Genomic DNA, 21,370 nt, shown 5'->3' on the forward strand with positions numbered 1-21,370 from the left:
GTTAAAGTGTTTCTATTGATAGTCATGAAACCGATCATAAGCTTACGGAAATCCGTTCCTGGTGGAATAATTTGGAACTAAAGGTTTTGAAACATCATTCCACTTTGTTCCAGTTGAAAATACCTTATTTTAAATAATTCCACTTTTCAAACATTATTAATACACAGGCACTTTTTATGGCGCAGCCTACAAACATTTGTTTCATCTTCTCTATCAAAGTTAAACCCGCCATGTATGTTCTTCGGAGAAAAGGTAAAACCATAGGCCTACAGTAAAGGAATTAAAGTATGACATTGCGTTCCCATTACTGTAACAATGGTGCCATAGTTCCTGTTACATTTCCTCAATTTATTAAACTGAGATTCTGAAGTAGGAAGAGCGACATTTGAACATTGTTTCCATGTGTAATTTCTCACAGGATGTTGCATAGCTACAGGTCATCCCGGTGACACACTATCTCGCCATTCAGTACAACTCAGCGCTGCTTACAACAGGTTAAGTTAGTTGTTGACCGACTGCTCCCCCATCCACAAGCTGGCTTTACAACAGGTAAGTTGCACTCTTCGACGATCATTGTGTAGGCAATGATAATACATGCGTAACAAGAGGAGTAGGATTCTACTCCTCTTGATGCGTAAGTACGGCGCAAGTGCATAACTGTGTTGTAGTTACATATATATATACAGTCCACGGAGCCAGATTTAATTTCCAGTGTGTCACTAGGCCTATAAAGGTCATCATCGGTGGACGAATACTTATTATGCTTGATATATGAGCCGTTTAGAGCAAAAGTGGTGTAAGTCAAAATTGAGTAATGAGGTTTCAAGTAAAAATTATGTAAAATACAGCGAAAAGTAGCAATTAGTATTGCTTTCTTGCTATCAACTGGCTACTAATCGTTTAAATAAATTGAATATTAATTGCTACTTTGCGCTGTATTTTACAGAATGTTTACTTTAAAGGCTCATTCACAATGAAAATTAAACATACGGTAAAATCAAGAAGTCATACCATCATTCACGATGGGAACATAAACATAACAGCAAACATACTTGGTAACCATGGAAATATAACAACGACGCCATTTCCCCATATTCTGTCGTATACTTCAGCGCTCCACGATTGTGTTCTGTTTGCAAATCGCGTAAGTATAAGCATGAAAGTTTGGAGTTTGCAAACTTCCATGTTAACGTCTTACGGTAATGTTTATGTCAATGCTTGTGTGAATCATTCTGAATGATCCCATTTGGTAGCCTGGGCGCAAACTTCTGTGTTTATGTTACGGTTATGTTTAATTTTCATTGTGAATGGGCCTTAACCCTCATTACCCATTTTTGACTTACACCACTTCTGCTCTGAACTGCTCATATTATCTGAGATTAAAGAGTTGAAAACCGGCCTAAAGCGACAAAAATCCTAAGTTCGACTTCCTTCGAAAAAAGGTGCATGGTCCATGTTTAGATTTGCGGCGCCAATGAGAGACTTTCAGGTAATACTTATCGGCCTTTCTTCGTTGATGTCAAAATTAAACTGAATGCTACTGACTTATCTTGCTGTGGTGGTGAAGAATGAATAATTAATTGATGGGTTCCCTGCAAAAGGGTGGTTTCACTTTTTGGTCAATTTAATGTTTTACTTATTTCATACGTTAAAAAATATGCCCGATCTTTTACTGCAAGAACGGTGTATGATTCCGAGCATTTGGTGGTAAATTACAATGGAATTAGAGTTGAGCTCCAAATCGTTTCGTTGCAAAAAGGAAGCAGGTCCTGGAGCTATATATATATATATATATATATATATATATATATATATATATATATATATATATGTCCACACCTGTGGAGTAACGGTCAGCACGTTTGGCTGCGAAACCAGGTGGACCGGGTTCGAATCCCGGTCGGGGCAAGTTATCTAGTTGAGGTTTTTTCCGGGGTTTCCCTCAACTCAATACCAGCAAATGCTGGGTAACTTTCGATGCTGGACCCCGGACTCATTTCACCGGCATTATCACCTTCATATCATTCAGACGCTAAATAATCTAGATGTTGATACAGCGTCGTAAAATAACCCAATAAAAATATATATATAGACTGAACCATAAGTAGTGTCATTCATTTCATGGGGTTATTCTTTGAGATATTTCAAACTAAAAAAGTTCAATGAAATTTTTCTCGTTTTTGCTTCCTTTTCGAGATGAAAATTATTTTATATGAAATATTTCATAGCGTATTCTGGGAAAGCCATTGATTTAATTCCCAAACTGTTCATTGAGTTTAAGAGACTAGTATATTATGATAATAAATCATAGATCCTTTAAATGTGCACAAATTTAAGCCGAGCAAATGTAACTTTCCGTTCTGCAAACGAATTTTACAATGTTACATTTGTTCGCATCAAATGTCTTCACATTTAAAGAACAAAACTAAAATTCTTTCACTCATTCATTATCATAATATACTACTCTCTTAACACGCTATGAAATATTTCGTTTAAAACAACATTTTTATCTCGAAAAGGAAGCAAAAAGGTCAGAATTGTATTAAACTTTTTTGTTTGAAATATGTCAAAGAGCAACTCCCTGAAATAATTAATGGCATTACTTAAGTGTATGTATGTATATATATATATATATATATATATATATATATATATATATATATGTACGTATCTTGTGTTGCAGTTAATGATATTCGCACAATATATGTGTGTTCAGTGTATTCAGTGCAAAGTATGGCTAATTATATTCAGTTTTATTGCAAAGAGGAAGTAGCTTCATTATTTGTTTATATTTTACCTCCCTAAATTGCTGATTGTAATAAATGAGTGAGTGATAAAATGAAACTTCTACGTACCTAGGATATTGAATAAGCAGTCGTGGACAGCCGATAAGGGGTGGTCCTCCAGCTTGGGGGTTGGGCGAAGGGCTAACAACCCATCACCGTAAAAAACAGCTTGTTACGAAACCTAATGGGCAGGGCATGTAGCACGTATGGGCGAATCCAGAAATGCATATAGAGTGTTAGTTATGAGGCCAGAGGGGAAAAGACCTTTGGGAAGGCCGAGACGTAGATGGGAAGATAATATTAAAATGGATTTGAGGGAGGTGGAATATGATAATAGAGACTGGATTAATCTTGCTCAGGATAGGGACCAATGGCGGGCTTATGTGAGGGCGGCAATGAACCTCCGGGTTCCTTAAAAGCCAGTAAGTAAGTAAGTATGATGTTTTTGTTGTTTTTCACAACTTTGTGAAGGTGGAGCTACCTCCTCTTTGCAGTGAGCCCTTCAATTGTTTCTTGCATATGTTCCAAATTAAAAATTAAATTGAGCTGTCAGGCTAGTCGCTGGTATCAAACCACAACCTTCCTACATTATGGCCGTATTGCACAATCTATACTAATAATAAATCTGTAGCCGAAATTTTTCTGGTAATTTTCGATTTTCCAAAAATAATTGGCCTAACATATATAATTAACCACCCTGAAACCGAAAATCGCTTTTTTTTTAATTTTTGTTTGTATGTCTGTCTGTCTGTCTCTCTGTATGTTTGTTACCTTTTCACGCGATAATGGCTGAACGGATTTCGATGAAAATTGGAATATAAATTAAGTTCGTTGTAACTTAGATTTTAGGCTATATGGCATTCAAAATACATTATTTAAAAGGGGGGTTATAAGGGGGCCTGAATTAAATAAATCGAAATATCTCACTTATTATTAATTTTTTGAAAAATGTTACATAACAAGATTTTCTTTAAAAATAATTTTCGATAAGTTTTATTCCTTGAAAAATTTTGATAGGACTGATATTTAATGAGATAAATGAGTTTTAAAATTAAAATATCTGCTATCTAAGGCCGTGTAATGAATTAAAAAACAAATGACTTCGTCTATAAGGGGCCTTGGACAGCAACAATCGAAAGCTATGAAAGATAGCCTACAGAGAATGTTTCTGTGTTTGTATGAAGTAATATCGGAAGCTAAATTAACCGATTTGTATAATTAATTATTATTTCACCATTGGAAAGTGTAGTTTCTCTAGATGGACATAATGCTATAATGTTATTACAGTAACTTCTGATATAATATAATATAATATATAATATAATATAATATAATATAATATAATATAATATAATATAATATAATATAATATGTAATATTATATAGGCCTAATATAATTTAAGTTATTTGAAGGGTTCAGAACCATAGTGGGCCAAGCGCCATTTACTGAATACGTAGAAAACAAGGGTTAAAATTAAGTTATTACCATAATTCAATGGAAACCTATAACAAGTAAAATAAAATATACACATTAAATCTAAATGATGTCAATCTTCATTAAACTATGGTTGCATGTAATAAAAATTAAGAAACATGTTAAAGGAATTGTCATTGCACGAAATGAGTGTCTCTGGACCGATATGATCGCATTTTAATTATTTGGATGCAATTTAAATTAAGTAACATATTAAACGATTTATCCTTCTATCAAACACGAATGTTCCCTGGATCAAATGTCCTATTTTAATTATGTAATTACTTTATATTTATTTCTAACGGGTGCAGCGGAGCGCACGGGTACGGCTAGTATGAAATAAAATAAAATCACGTAAATTTAGGAAAGTAACAAAATGGCGGCAAACAAACAATTATTGTAAATTTAATAATGTTAAGCGAAATTATATAAAAAAAATGATGTCAGAAGGGAACACATTTGAGTGTGTTAAGCACCGGTAATAAAATTGCGGCGATTATAAACCAACAATTAGAAATAATATTAAGTGAAAAAATAGGAAAAATAGTATTATCGAATTAGACCGCGTTTGAATTGTTTCGTGAAATTATCAAAGACTACAATATGCTAAACAAAAACAGTAATTCATTCATTCATTCATAGTGTCCTGCCCAAAGGAAAGTCTTTTACTGCAAACCCAGCATTCTACAGTGTTTCCTATTTTCTGCTTTCCTCTTTGTCTCCGCATATGATCCATATATCTTAATGTCGTCTATCATCTGATATCTTCTTCTACCCCGAACTTTTCTCCCATTCACCATTCCTTTCAGTGCGTCCTTGAGTAGGCAGTTTGTTCTCAGTCAGTAACCTAACCAATTTCTCTTTCTCTTCCTGATCAGTTTCAGCTTCATTCTTTCTTCACCCACTCTTTCCAACACAGCTTCATTTCTTATTTTGTCTGTCCAATTCGCACGCTCCATTCTTCTCAATGTCCACATTTCAAATGCTTCTAGTCGCTTCTCTTCATTTCGTCGTAATGTCCATGTTTCTGCCCCATAAAATGCTACAGTCCACACAAAGTACTTACTAGTCTATTCCTTAGTTCTTTTTCCAGAGATCCGCAGTAGATGCTCCTTAATGTTAAGTAAAATAATAGAAACTAGTTATTTGTAATACAAGAGTTAAAAACGACAATCAACTTCGTGAATAGGGATGTTTACGAAACTAGGCCGTAGGCAAACAAAATACAATAATCTTTAACATGTATGTGGTACACTATTTTTATACAGCTATTTATCCATCCTGGTACAGACATAATTTCTCAGACTTCTCCACTGGTATATTAGACCTGCCCGTCATTGCAATGGTAAAACTTTATCAACAGTAATCTCACTAGAGGTTTTGATTTATCTAGAGAAAATCTAAACTCGAGTGGGATTTAATTGGCTATTACACGATTAGAAGAAAGTATATAAGAATTACAAGTAACGAAGTACTCCAATACAATAAAATATTAATTGACTTACGAAAATACAACTGCCATCAAATGTATTATCATACCATCTCAACATTACAAATATTACGCTAGATTCATGCTAGATGGCAATAGTGTGTTATGATTAGCTGTTACACTGCCATCTAGATCACGATGGCAGTGGCTGTTATCTTGCTATCAGATGTGCCAACTATGAAATCTTCATTGAACTCTGCAGACGATTACTAGCAATGCCTTCTCGATCTAGATCACGATGGCAGTGTTACTAGTCAAGGAAGCTTTGTTGATTCAGTTTCATTTTTATTAAAACAGTTGTATTCCACTTCAATTATCCGAATCCCAGTAATCAATGTCACTTGACACATGATTTTCAATAAATCTTAATATTAAACAATCTCTGATACGTGACTATCCATAATATCAGATAGCAGAAGCTATAACATAACCTAAATAATATATACAAGTGTTAGAAAAGTTTTGATTAACGACGATGACATAAAAAATAAACATGAATAATTTTAAAAGGAATAATTATTGAATATACAATTTTCAAATTTGAATGTTTTAGTGGTTGGTGGTTCAGTTGATGTTATATTGGACGTGTGCGTAAAAGAAGTGGAACTCGTTGATGTAGGCCTACATAGTGTATTCCTCAACTTATTCAGGATTTCCGAATGGTGCTCCTCATTTATTTGTAAATAGGATTTCAGGGAAGATGCATAGGTATGACCAGTGATCTTTATTAATTCCTGTTCTTGAATGCCAATGCGAGTCATATTTGAAAAGGCTGTGCATCGACTGGAGTTTTCTGTTTTTTTTTTTTTTTTTTTTTTGACGTCCAGACCAGCGCAGTTTGAAATGTTGGCAAACAAAGAAACAAATGCTAGGGACGCGATAAAATTAAACAAATGCTAGGGACGCGATAAAATTGTGCGATAAGCAGCCATGATTGGTTGAAATACGTCCTTTCGTACCGTTTTATTGGTCAAAAGTAGTATGACGTAGTAAAAGTGTAATAGTCACATTAAAACAGGAGGAAATATAGCTCATTGATTCAGAATTCAACTGCAGAAGAAGAGGACACCGATTCAAATCCGTGTACTTCCTAATGTTTATAATTACTTTTAATTCTTAATTGTTTCATGTAGTTATCAATATATTACACGTAGTTGTCTGAGCAATTTATTTCATTTGTATAGGTTTCTTAACGAAAAAATAGTCAATTTAAAAAGTAAATCTGGCTTTGTTTGAACTGCTTTATGAATCGATTGCTGTAAACGATTGACAATCAGCGCAGTCAGGTGAGAGTCAGTATTAAAAATATTTTTCGCACTACGACTTTTCCAGATACAGTCTATTTCAGAATTGGTTAAGGGATTAGGTACAGCTTACAGCAGTAAACTGTTTGGAAATATGCAACATTTTTTCCTCCATTACTGTATCTTGTACAATAGTGAGAATTGGTGTGTAGTAAAAACTGTTCTTCTGCTATATGAAAAAAATATTTTTACTTAAAAAAATTATTTATATTTCTTTTTTCAAAATTCAAAGTAGTGGCAGTTTACTGTGCAGTGATGAACCGTTTCCCTCATAACTCAATAACTTGTCAACTTTTTCATGTTCTCTCTCTTTTATTTTATTGCTGAAACTCATGTTTACAATATCATACTTTTTCAACTACATTCCTTAATAAATAATTTTTTTGTTTTAGAAGAAAATACTGATATTTGTCATTTTTTAAAATGAATTTATTTTTATCAGACAATCTATCAAAGTAGAGAAGTGATCTTGCATCGTATTGTAGATAGTTGTTTAGTTATGTGGGAAACGCTTCATCACTGCACAGTGAACCGAATTTTGAAAAAAAAATGTAAATATATTTTTTTAATCGTAATTTTTTTTTTCATACATCAGAAGGAGAGTGTTTTACACATACTAATTTTCATTATTGTACAAGATACAGTTATGGAGGGAAAAAATATTGAATATGTCCAAAATTTTACTGCTGTAAGATGTACCTAACCCCTTAATTTAATTTCAGAAAGCGTCATTTGTATATCAAAACAGTTAATTTAATGCAGATCTCACTTTCAGGTAGAAGCTCCTGTGAAGCAGGCTTGAATAATCTCAAGGGGAAAATTGTTCCGGGGCCCGGGTATCAATCCCGAGACCCTCGTTTAGCGCACTTTTTTTTTTTTTACCTTGGGGATTTAGTGAAGTGAATTTTTAATGGCAGACAGAGTAACTATCTCATGCCCCCATGCTTTAGATTGCTACCAGTGCACTTCATTAGAACCAGGTACCCAGCTTCGAAGCCGTTAGCCCTGTGAACTTACAATATATCTATGTTCCCCAATTGTCATAATTCAGGGTTGTTATCTAAGAAATTAGCAAGTTCTTTGTGATAGTAGAAGAGAAAGAGTGGGGGAAGGGAAGTGGTCCGTGGTCCATTTCTTTTAGGGCTCATCCCGACATTTGTCTTTACTGCTCAAGGGAAACCACGGAAAAACCTAGAGCAGGATGAGATGTCGTGCTGACGACAAGCCAATTGGCTATAGTGGGTTCGGAATATGTTCAGGTGGGAGGTTTTAGTTTAATCATGATTCAAAGTACAAATACATTAAAATACATATTAATTTGTTACAAAGAATTCAAGGCATCTATGCAGCCAATAACGTGATGACCCTGGAACAGAGAAATAACATTATTAGTGCATTAAGTGACATGTATGTCTGAGGAGTCAAATTGTTGTTTAGAGTTCAAGTTGGTATTCGTCTTGTACGTTGCCGTTCCAAGCTAGAGGGTGGAGTACACTCTTAGGTCTTTTATGTTTATCTAACGCAGGATTGTAATTTCCTAGTGAAGAAATTAGTGGGTTTGTGCTGCTGTACGACTTGGTGTACGTGCAGAAGGCTTGATTTGAAATAAATTCTTGAATTGTCGGAATTTCTAGTTCTTCATGAATCAATCTAACAGGAGTTACTCTAGGAAGTCCTGTGATGAATCTTAAAATTTTGTTTTGGAAAATTTGTAATTTTTTACGGACTGTAATAGGTGCATGTCCCCAAGCAGGACAAGCATATAGTATTACTGACCTAATTAATGTTTTGTACAAAGTTAGAGCTGTGTGTATATTTAGATTTCTGCTTTTATTTAATATTGGGTAAAGCTCCACCATTCTAGCATTGGCAAGTCTGAGTTTTTGTAGTACGTGTTCGGAGAAAGTGAGCCGTCTGTCTAGTGTTACTCCGAGATATTTAACTGAAGTTTTCTACTCGATTTGTGATCCATTTATAGCTAACTTCGTGTGATTTATACCCGGTCTATTGAATTTATTTCTTCTGCTAAATAAGAGCACGAATGCTCTACCGACTTAAATACCCCAGAACACCGTCACAATTCTTCCCTTTATATCCACACATCTCAAATGAGCTGACAAGACGCCAGAAACCCAACTTTGAGTGCACAGAATTCGTGTGACTTAAATTGTGGCTTTCTGTTAACGTACCTACGAGTACAATAACGAATATATTATGCAAATCTGACTTTCAGGTAGAAGCTCCTGTGAAGCAGGCTTGAATAATCTCAAGGGGAAAATTGTTCCCGGGCCCAGGTATGAATCCCGAGACCCCTCGTTTAGCGCACGAATGCTCTACCGACTTAAATACCCCAGGACACCGTCACAATTCTTCCCTTTATATCTACACATCTCAAATGGACTGACAAGATGCCAGAAATCTAACTTTGAGTGCACAGAATTTGTGTGACTTAAATTGTGGCTTTCTATTAACGTACCTACAATAACGAATATATTATGCAAATCTGGCTTTCAGGCAGAATAATGAAAAATATGTAAGTTCAATCATAAGACTTATCTCTTTGCAAATATTTATTTGCTATGAAGGTATAAAATATATAAACGTTTTCGCCTTATTGGGCATCATCAGATATAATAAAATACGTGATTTGGAACTTGAGTAAATTGACAAATGAACAATATAATATACATGGAAAATGGATCTTCATGAGTTTTATGTATGGAGTTATAAGTTTGTTAGAACTGATTTCAATACAATGTGAGCTTGAAGGAATCGAAAAATAGTTGCGTATACATATAACTCATGTTACAAGTATATATACATGGTAAATGATAAGTAGTTAAATTATGCAGGTAACAGCGATGTTAAAAACTTTAATTAAAATATGATTATAAATAAAAGTAACAAGATGTCATGGATTAAAAATTTACGAAGAATAAAATGTTTTAAAATTACTATATGATCAATTATTATTAATACAATGTAGCAATTAATGAATCTTGTGCTTTATGTTGTCAATTGATCATTATCGAAAATTATATGCTTGTGGAATTTGCTGTGGATTATTGGGTTATTTTACGACGCTGTATCAACATCTAGGTTATTTAGCGTCTGAATGATATGAAGGTGATAATGCCGGTGAAATGAGTCCGGGGTCCAGCACCGAAAGTTACCCAGCATTTGCTCGTATTGGGTTGAGGGAAAACCCCGGAAAAAACCTCAACCAGATAACTTGCCCCGACCGGGATTCGAACCCGGGCCACCTGGTTTCGCAGCCAGACGTGCTGACCAATTTGCTGTGTGATGTGCTGAAATAAGAGAGGGGAAATTAATCAAAGTGGTAATTCGTAGAATTTGTATATGTTTTTAGCTTGTGTAAAGTCAATTAATAGAGGGGGGGGGGGAGAAAGGGGGCAAAAGAAAGGTAATGTAAAGTTTAATAGAGTGTTTTAAGATTACTTACGTATGTATACTCCTGGATTTACATATGATATTCTATCTAATGCATGCTATAAATGGTGATCATGGGTGGTTTGCTATGTGTAGACATAGTTAACGAGAGCTATATATGTAGATAATTTCCGAAAATAGGGAAAAGTATTGATTTAATAATTGTATGTACTTCGATCCGTACGAACAGTTAATCATAGGGCAAAAGAATAAATGTAAATGTATATTAATAAGTAACTATTATATTATAAAAGAATGAAAAGTTTTAGTAAATGTAATTAATAAGTTCATAATATCAATGACGGTTTACGATCACTTACGTGTGTGTATGCCTCTATTTGTAGAAGTGTGTTGCTTGGTGGTTTGATGCGTACTAAGAGCAGGGTGATCGTGCATGTTTTGCTGTGTGATGGCGTAGTGGTTTAAGGGGGAACTACTTTGGAAAGCGTGTCGTTATGATTGAACTTACATATTTTTCATTATATTACTAGACTTATCTGAACACAAAAATTAATTGCAAATTTCATGTAGAAGCTCTCTGTGAAGCAGGCTTGAATAATTTCAAGGGAAAAATTGTTCCGGGGCCGTGTATCGATCCCGGGACCCCTCACTTAGCACACGAATGCTGTACCGACTGAGTTACCCTAGAAACCATATACGACACTCACAATTCTTCCATTTATATCCACACAACTCAAATGGGCTGACAAGACACCAGAAACCGAATTAGATTAATTTAACTTCAGAAAATGTAATTTGTATTTCAGAAAAAATTAAATTTAACTTCAGAAAGCATAATTTGTAGCTGAGAAAGAGTAAATTGTATTTCACACAGTATTGGCCCACAATTCGCTATTTTCAAGTTCTGTACAATATCAAAAATATCCGTTGTTGATCTCTTGGTTTATGACAATCCCAAAATTTGTACAATTTCTTTTATTCTTTGGGGGAAAAATGTAATTTCTATTATTTTTAATCATATTATATATATTTCGTATTGTAAAACTGAGAAGTGAATTAAATTAATGTCTTTCAGGCAGTGCCAAAGGTAGGGTATTTCAGACATTTTAATTAGTCTACATCATTAGAGTACATTGTCCCTTAAATCCTTCCACTCACGTTATGTGATGCTGAACTAGGTTATATATATGAGGCATTCCGTAAGAGAAGGGCGAACCCGCCAAGGGTCGATTTTTTTTTTTTTTTTACTCCTAAAATATTTAAGACACATATCTACAACTTAAGCAGACGTTGGCGGGCTCTCCTTTGCTACATCGAAATTATCATTGTTTGTAAGGTTGGAGAAACTGCGCAGTCTGTAATATTCATATTACTCCGTACGAGAAGGGCGAATACGCCACTCCGCCTGAAGGCGCGCGCCATCGTAGTGAAGAATTATAGTGTATTTATGGACATTGTAATAGCTTAGTATGAGTAATAGTGACAGTAATAATCAACCAAGCATATCTGGTTATTGTAGGAAACGTCAGAGGCATGTAGAAAAATGGATAAACGTACAAGCAAAGATTAGAAGGAACAAAGGTAAATCGTACATCAGTACGAAAACATCTCGACATGTGCAAGCTCGCGGTATAGGCCCGCCATGTACTTGTGGGTGCTTCAACGCATTAGGTATGGAGAAACTACAACCTGTATTTCGTAATTTCTGGGAGTTGGGTGATTATGACCTCCAGAATGCCTATATTTCTAAGCTCGTACCCAGTGTTCATGTGAACATATGTCGCATTAAGAACAGGCCGACCTCTCTCAGCTAGTGTTGCCAAAGAGGTACTATGTCACGCCAATGAAGCTCACTTCTGATAAACTAAAGGATCTCAAAGCTCTTCTTATCCATGTGCCACATGTTTATTAATAATTTCAGACATTTTGTAAATGTCACATCACAGTGCGATTAAGTGGTTTATTTATTATTATTATTATTATTATTATTATTATTATTATTATCATTATTATTATTATATTGTTATTGTCTGTCACATTGAGTTCATTCTATGCCCTGTTTTCAAATTATTCCCATAATATTGATGAATTCATAATGTCATCAATGATCACTATTAAGTTGGAATATTAAATTGGAAATTTAATTGCAAGTAATGAATCTTGAAAGTTAATATAAATGTCACTATTAATTTCAATACAAAATGAACACAACGAATGATGTCCTTAATTTAACTTACTTACTTACTGGCTTTTAAGGAACCCGGAGGTTCATTGCCGCCCTCACATAAGCCCGCCATTGGTCCCTATCCTGAGCAAGATTAATCCAGCCTCTACCATCATATCCCACCTCCCTCAAATCCATTTTAATATTATCTTCCCACCTACGTCTCGGCCTCCCCAAAGGTCTTTTTCCCTCCGGCCCACAGTGGTCTAAAATTCATATTTAGGAGGACAAATTCAGAAAAATGACATGTAAAAAAATGAAATAAAACCCATAAATTATTTTTCCTATACAACTGAGTAACACTGAATTGATAATCTTAATCAGCGGAGGTGGCTGTAGAGCGAGATAAGAAGCCGGTAACATGCCACATTTCGCCACCCAGCATTCTTACTCAGCAAGTGCCGCGAGTCTGCCGTTTTCCTTCTGCTGTAACTGTTGTAAGTGTCAATTCCATTCATATTTGGTATCAACATGTCAAGTAGTTCTTTGGGTATGTAACACTGTTTGATTTTGTTAAATTTAATGTTATTATAGTATGTAAAATTAGCATGAATGGACACGGGACAAAATGTAAATATAACCATTGAGTGCAGACTTTGCTAAGGTAGAGAAAAAAAACCTCTTTGGTTCGTCCAAAAATGATTTTTTTTTTCACTTCCTCCACTACTTACTTCTATTTTAAATCTAGTCTTAAGGTGCGCAGATTTTCGAAAAGTAATAATTTATGAGCACTATTCTTTCGAGGTGCAGTAGTGCAATTTTTCTCGGTTGCAGTTATTTCAATATCTGTTAACCGAATCTTCTTCCGCAGTATAATTCAGGGAATTCAAGATGACAGCTTGTTAATTATGTACCAAATAAGCTTCCCGAGTGCCCAAAAGGTGGAATAGTACCTAAAATGTTACATTTTCCCCCCATAAGATAATTTATCGTTGGAGAGCAAGAGGATAAGGAATATGCGTTTTTTAAACGAAATGGACATTGGCTTAGTGAGCTACTTATTAAATTAGGTTCTCCTCGTGATAGTAATGAAAATTTGTAGAAAACTTACCCCTGGAAAAACTCGTGTCTGCCCAAGAAAGCTTTTCCATTACAGCAAGTATGAGGTCGAAACAGAGACAATCCAGAGAATTAGAGCTTGTATTCAAAACAAGTTTACTACCTGTAATTACTGTATAAAGTTTTATAAAAATCTGTTAAGACAGAAGAAAAGTTACAAATTGTGTCTAAATCAGCGGTTCCCAAAGTGTGCTCCGCGGAGCCCTTGGGGCTCCGCAAGTGAGTCTCAGGGGCTCCGACCTCGGCAGTTATGAAAATGACAAAAATTTCTGCTTTCATCTAGTCGCTAGTGCGAAAAACGTAAACTACTTCCATCAAGCGAATAGTACTTTCTCAGAAAGTAGTTTGATTTCTTCTTGCTAGATAGAAGCAGGAATAATAGATTTGCTAGAGTCATCAGCCATCAATCAGTGCTTAGTCAAAGGGGGATAACATCAGCTGTAACCTTACTTTCGAAGAAGATAGTGCGAATTATTTGGGATTGAGTTCAGAATATGCTGCACATGATCCTGCTTCAGAGTTTACGATGCCTAGTGTAGAGGTAACCAAAGGAAGTAAAAAACGAAAATATTGTGATTCATATTTGGATATGGGATTCACTGAATTTGCTGATGGACGTCCACAGTGTGTGAAATGTAACAAAGTTTTGCCCAATATTTCCATGTTACCTGCCAAGCTTAGACAGCATTTCGAAACTCATCCTGACTCACAAATAAAACTGCAGACTATTTAAAAAAAATTTGACGAACTCCATGCAGCTCAAACAAAAATGGTATCTCATGTAAAGACAAATAAATATAAAGCACTGGAAGCGTCGTACTTTGTTAGTCATGACCTGGGTCTTACTGGTAAACCTGACATTCTTCCCGAAATTCTTATAAAACCACTATTAGTGAAGGTAGTGAAGTGCATATTGGACGAAAAAATACAAACTTGATCTCCAGTGTGCCCTTATCAAATAACACTGTGCGTAATTGGATCCAGGATCTATCAAATGGTGTTAAAATACCATAATTTCCCGTGTCAGTCAAACGAAATTTTTGCTACAACTTGACGAATCCACGGACATTGCCGAATTAGCTGTGCTAATGACGTTTGTGCGGTACGAATTTTCAGGTTCTTTTCATGAAGATATTTTGTTCTGCAAGCCATTGCCATCCTCTACAAGCGGTACTGAATTTTTTTCCCTGATAGATGTCTTCATTGAAAACTCGACACCATGGTATTATTATGATGTACCGAAGTACATCATAATAATATGATATGCGTAAATAATCGCTTAGTGATTGAAGACGGCGCTCATCCCGTCGGATCCCGGGCATTTAGTCACTCGTAATGAGTGTACCTCTGTACATAGTGCATTGGATATTGTGCCACTGTCATACAGTACATGAGGGAAGGCACCAAAGGTAAAACTGAGAGACAGAACTTAAACTGAGGGGATTCGATCTGGCATTGGAACTGGAATCCGGTGGGCTTAGTGGATAAAGTGTCAGCACGTAGAGCTGAAAACCTGGGTTCGAGTCATGGTGCTGAAGAGAATTTTTCTCTGTTCTATCCTCCTTCATCGATACCATGAGACAATTGCATTGACGTATGCACAGATGAAGCAAAGACCATGGTAGGTCCTGTTGCTGGCACTGTTACAAGGGTCAAGAAAATTTAAAAAACTGTAGGCCTACAAGTAGTCATTGTGCACTAAACCGACAAGCCCTCGCAACGAAAAAAAATACCAACATTATTAAAGCGAGTACTACACAACGTCGTCTAAATTATCAACTTTGTTAAGGCAGACCTTTGCAGTGTAGGCTACTTAAAATCCTGTATGAAGATATGGGAAGTATACACAAGTCATTGTTATTAGTTATTTATTACACACAGAGGTGCGCTGGTTGTCGCTTGATAAGCGTTGTCTTCACTTTTGAATGACCTAAAGTGTTTGCTAGCAGATTATTTGAATGATTATGAATGGTTGTGCAAATTATGTTACTTGACACACATTTAAAAAAAAATAACGAATTCAGCACATCCATACAAGGAAAAAAGAAGGCTATATTCAATGCTAATGACAAAATTGCCGCATTGAAGACAAAAATAACGTTCTACATGGAAAGAGTCTAGAATAAGGATCTGACATGTTTCTCATTGACTTCAAACTTTATAGAATAAAATAACATAAAATGAATAACTCATTCATAGCAATAATAAAATAGCACCTTGATAATTTGCTTCAAAATATGAATTCATACTTTCCAAGGGACACTCAGGAATCGATTCGAAACAAATATGAGTGGATAGTAGATCCATTTCCAGTGAAGTCAAAACTATCAGCCCTCCTTGCGCTCTCAAACCACTTCCCGAATTTTGGGCTGTTAGGGGAGGAACTTTCCATGTTAAGTTCAAAAGCTAAATTGTTTGTGTTCACATTAATTCGGGTTTAAATGTAACATTTTCTAAATATCTTAACTACCGGTACTACTTATAATTATAATCTTATAGATTTAAATAATATTGTCTCCAGTTCGTTTTTACTGTTGTTTCCTTTATATATATATATATATATATATATATATATATATATATATATATACACACCTTATTATTCATACTTTCGTGTACATATCATGTGTATTATGTTTCATAGAACATATACAGACAGAACTAAACACTAAACATTTCTTGGGGCTCCACGAGAAACTTTTGCTTGAAAAAGGGCTCCGTGGCTCAAAAAGTTTGGGAACCGCTGGTCTAAATGCATCCCCCTGTAAGGGGCACTTTCTGCTTATACCAACGTAAACAGAGTTTGTACACAAAACAAATGTACTAAGTGTAACTACTGTATAAAATTTCATAAAAATCTGTTAGACAGGACAAAAGTTACTAATTTTGTCTAATTGCGCCCCCCTATAAGGGGTAGTTACACTTAGACCAACGCAATGAGAGCTTGTATACAAACCATACATGCTACCTGTAACTACTGTGTAAAATTTCATAACAATCTGTTAAATAGGAGAAAAGTTACTAATTGTGTCTAATTGTGCCCCCTATAAGGGGTAGTTCTCCTTATACCAACGTAATCAGAGCTTGTATACAAAACATATATGCTACTTGTAACTGCTTTGTAAAATTTCATAAAAATCTGTTAAATAGGAGAAAATTTACTAATTTTGTCTAATTGCGCTCCCCTATGAGGGGTTGTTCCCCTTATACCAACGTAACGAGAGCTTATATACAAAACATATACCCTATGCTACCTGTAACTACTGTGTAAAATTTATAAAAATCTGTTAAATAGGAGACAAGTTACTAATTTTGTCTAATTGCGCCCCCTATAAGGGGTAGTTCCCCTTATACCAACGTAATGAGAGCTTGTATACAAAACATATATGCTACTTGTAACTGTTTTGTATAATTTATAAAAATCTGTCAGATAGGAGAAAAGTTTCTAATTTTGTCTAAATGCGCCCCCCTATAAGGGGTAGTTCCCCTTATACGAACGTAACGAGAGCTTGCATACAAAACATATATGATACCTGTAACTACTGTGTAAAATTTCATAAAAATCTGTTAGGTAGCTGAAAAGTTATTAATATGTCCCACTATATTTGCATTCTAGACCACTGTGCGGCCTCCCAACTAACACTGTATATGCATTTCTGGATTCGCCCATACGTATTACATGTCCTGCCCATCTCAAACGCCTGGATTTTATGTTCCTAATTATGTCAGGTGAAGTATATAATGCGTGCCCTTAATTTAACAGTAATATAAATAAATATTCAATATATAGTTCGTAATAATGAACTTACCCGAAAGTTTGTCTATTCCATAATCTATACTAATAATAAATCTGTAGCCGTAATTTTCGATTTTCCAAAAATAATTGGTCCTAACATATATAATTAACCACCCTGAAACCGAAAATCGCTTTTTTGAAATTTTTGTTTGTATGTCTGTCTGTCTGTCTGCCTGTATGTTTCTTACCTTTTCACGCGATAATGGCTGAACGGATTTCGATGAAAATTGGAATATAAATTAAAGTCGTTGTAACTTAGATTTTAGGCTATATGGCATTCAAAATACATTATTTTAAAGAGGGGTTACAAGGGGGTCTGAATTAAATAAATCGAAATATCTCGCTTATTATTGATTTTTGTGAAAAATGTTACATAACAAAAATGTCTTTAAAAATCATTTTCGATAAGTTTTATTCTTTGAAAAATTTTGATAGGACTGATATTTAATGAAATAAATGAGTTTCAAAATTTAAATAACTGCCATCTAAGGCGGTGTAATGAAATAAACAAATGAATTCGTCTATAAGGGGCCTTCGTCAACAACAATCGAAAGCTATGAATCATAGCCTACAGAGAATGTTTCTGTGTTTGTATGAAGTAATATCGGAAGCTAAATTAACAGATTTGTATAATTAATTATTATTTCACCATTGGAAAGTGTAGTTTCTCTATATCAGTGGCCGGCAGATGCTGCAGTTATGACGTAAGAGCCAGTCAGGCCTCAAGAGCTTGGAAGAGCGAGCAGTTGAGTCGTATTACTGTTATCACGCACCAGCGCAGTGGCGTCAGTGCAGCAATGATACGACAGATCTTGGAGATAAATTGATGGAATCACATTCCTGTATTTTGCTAGGGAATAACTACTCTGCGGTCATGATGGCAACATTCTTGGCAAATTCCCCGTCATTAAAAGAACGCATGTTCTTTGCAATGGCTAGTGAAATCCTATATCTTAAGCCTTAAGCTTACCATTGATTCACTGACAGTGTGTTCCCTAGCTTCACTTAACAATTGAGGTGTATAGTTCCAAAAGTCGACATCTGCCATTTTTATGAAAAATGAGTTACGATCATTTCTTATATCTTTGGGTTGAAATACATTGGAAAAACACTATTTTATCCTCCAAAACTCGATATTTCTAACATAAATCAAGCTTTAAAATATGGAGTTTTTTCCAAAACCCGACTTATTTTGTTAAGGTATTGTTCCAAAACTCGACATATGCAGTTTATTCCAAAGTCCGACATTTACACTTCCATTGTGTGAACTATGAAGGCCAGTAACATTCCAGAAGTCGACATCTTTGCTCAAGACAAAGAAAGTGTGTGATTTCTTTATGCCACTAATGTTTTCTTTTAGAATATCATAATTCTTCAGTGCACGGAACTTACTGGGAAAATCGACAATGGAACTTTAGCTGAATAAGAATATGCTTCATTATATTGGTACTTCAGAGCTGTGCAGATTTTTACAACGTGTTGACGTGTTGTGTGAGGTTCTTATAGAAGTAAACTTTTCATAGAATCTCACATACACATTTCGCCTTCAGAGCCTGGGCGTGGAAGAAGAAGGGTCGGTGATACAGAGAACTAGACAAAGCACAGAAAAGGGATAGGAAGTTAAGTTTTATGCCAACTGTAATGTTTGTCTTTACAGTGATTGTGCGATGCTTGCCTGTATTTGATAATTTTTTGTATTGATTACTGGTCGCTACTCCCTCAGAACTCAAAACTTTACCCATAAACCAATTAAGTTTCCTAACTCAGTGTGATATCAACCACTTTTACAAAGTGTTTTACAGCGTCCCCAATAAGTTGGTTCAAGATGAATTCATATTGAATACACAACAGCTGATTATCCTAAAACATATTTTGTTAACAGAACAGTGAGACATAAGAGGATGGGAGCACGTCGTGTTCCACCAGTTTACTGACAAACTTTCTTAAAAATCTTGCAAGTGTCAAAGAATTGGGGACTTCTATTTAAGTGGCATTTAAAAATTGGACTTCCGCCAGTAAAAAAAAGAAGAGAAGAGGATGCATGTAGCAAGAAATGTGAAATAAAGTGATATGCTATGAAAGACTTCATCGAATAATTAGGTAAAATGAGTCACTCCATTTCCTCCATACCAACGGATAGAATTTTTTATGGAATTGAGGAGGCAAAGAAGATGAACATTATGAAATCCGAAGATTACTGCAATATCTTCACAACAATGACACCATAAACAAGTTAAGTATAGGCTGTCCAGTTTATGACTGGAAAACGAATATACAAACTGTTTTGAAGCCACCAAATGGCTGGCATTTCAAACTAAAATTCTGTAAAAGAATCAAGATAAGGGAATAAAAAATGGAGTTGCGATAAGGGGTGAACAAAACTATAGCAGAATTGTAAATTTGTACAAAGGATTTTGAAAAAGGGGAAAAAGTGCTCTGGATGGAAAAATCACACTTGCACAAAAACACATGCATAATCTATAAGGAAGAACTAAGTAATGTTAACAAATTACTTAAAGAAATGTTTAAGATAACTGGAGAGACACGGAAACGTTTGAATATTGCAAGAATATTACAGACCGTATTTACAGAGAGGATGAGGATGAAGAAGATTGACTATCTGTGAACCATAGGGAGAAGAGAATTTCAGGATTTAAAATGTACACTTAATGAAGGTTAATATAATATTCTGATGATATATGTATATATAAATGACAATTGTTTATTATATTCCGTGGATTCAATAAAATTAATAGGATTTTAGTATAAAATGTGGATTATTTATAGGAAATAATGTTATTAGAATTTCCAAAATCCGACATAAATTGTATTCTTAGTACCAAAATCCGACATACATTTTATTGTTAGTTCCAAAATCCGACATATGCAATAGTTAGTTCCAAAACACGACATGTTCATATTTAATAATCTAATAACTCTTACAAAAATACATACTTTTAGTTCAAACATGTAATTTTATCCTCAGCTTTACTATTAAATACTATTATAAAAATTTCCTGCTCATCTCAACACTGGAAATACTACAGATAGTTTTTTGGCTTTTCCTCTAAACCACTTAGAAAGCAAATGTCGGGTTTTGGAACTATACACCTCAATTTATCTTTCAATTGCTGCACTAGTACTTGTCGATATTCTCCCCCATATTTGTCATAATCATTTGTGTGGCATAGAGAATAATGGCATTGTATATTGAATTTCTTTACATGCTGAAACAGCTTGCCACAAATCAAACACTTCGCCATTCCTCCATGTATTGTAATTGTGCTGTTCCCATACTACCTCAGACGAATGGATCGCGCTCTCTCATTGCATAGGCGCCGTACCACCACTGTTCAGTTGAACCTTCTCTCCTCGCTGTGCTCAGTATGCAGAGATTGCCGAGCAAAGAGCGTGGCGGCTCCGTGGTATGACGTCACAAAGCACGGAACATGCCGATCACTGCTCTATATGAACATAATGCTATGATGTTATTACAGTAACTTCGGAGTGAATTGAGGACAGGTAAGATTAAAATAGCTTCTTATGCACAAACAACTTGATAGGCTATTCTGTATATTCGTTTACTGTATTTCTTAAAATAATGTTTATCTCAGAGAATTAACGAACCACAAGAGTGTATTGATTTAGTATGCAGTAATAATATGTTAGCTTAGCATTCCATTATTTTATAATCCAAATTTTAACTATGCTCAATTGAATTGTGTTAAAATACACAAAATACATATGCATTAAATGCAATGCAAAAAAAATGGGTAATGAGCCAAGCAGATTATGTTGCGCTGTTGTAAAATAAAATTTGTTCCTCC

The 21,370-nt window shown here is 34.9% G+C and overlaps 1 protein-coding gene across 2 annotated transcripts in view; it reads left to right on the top strand.

Moving 5' to 3' along the window:
* Positions 1 to 457: 457 nt before the first annotated feature.
* LOC138691292 (uncharacterized) overlaps positions 458 to 21,370 on the top strand; it is a 56,009-nt gene continuing 35,096 nt past the window's right edge. For both annotated transcript variants that reach the window (XM_069813129.1, XM_069813130.1), the window contains exon 1: positions 458 to 549. The gene's annotated coding sequence lies outside the window, so the exon portion shown is untranslated. The remainder of the gene's footprint in view (positions 550 to 21,370) is intronic.

Source organism: Periplaneta americana, chromosome 16 (assembly GCF_040183065.1).
Source record: "Periplaneta americana isolate PAMFEO1 chromosome 16, P.americana_PAMFEO1_priV1, whole genome shotgun sequence".
Taxonomy (NCBI): domain Eukaryota; kingdom Metazoa; phylum Arthropoda; class Insecta; order Blattodea; family Blattidae; genus Periplaneta; species Periplaneta americana.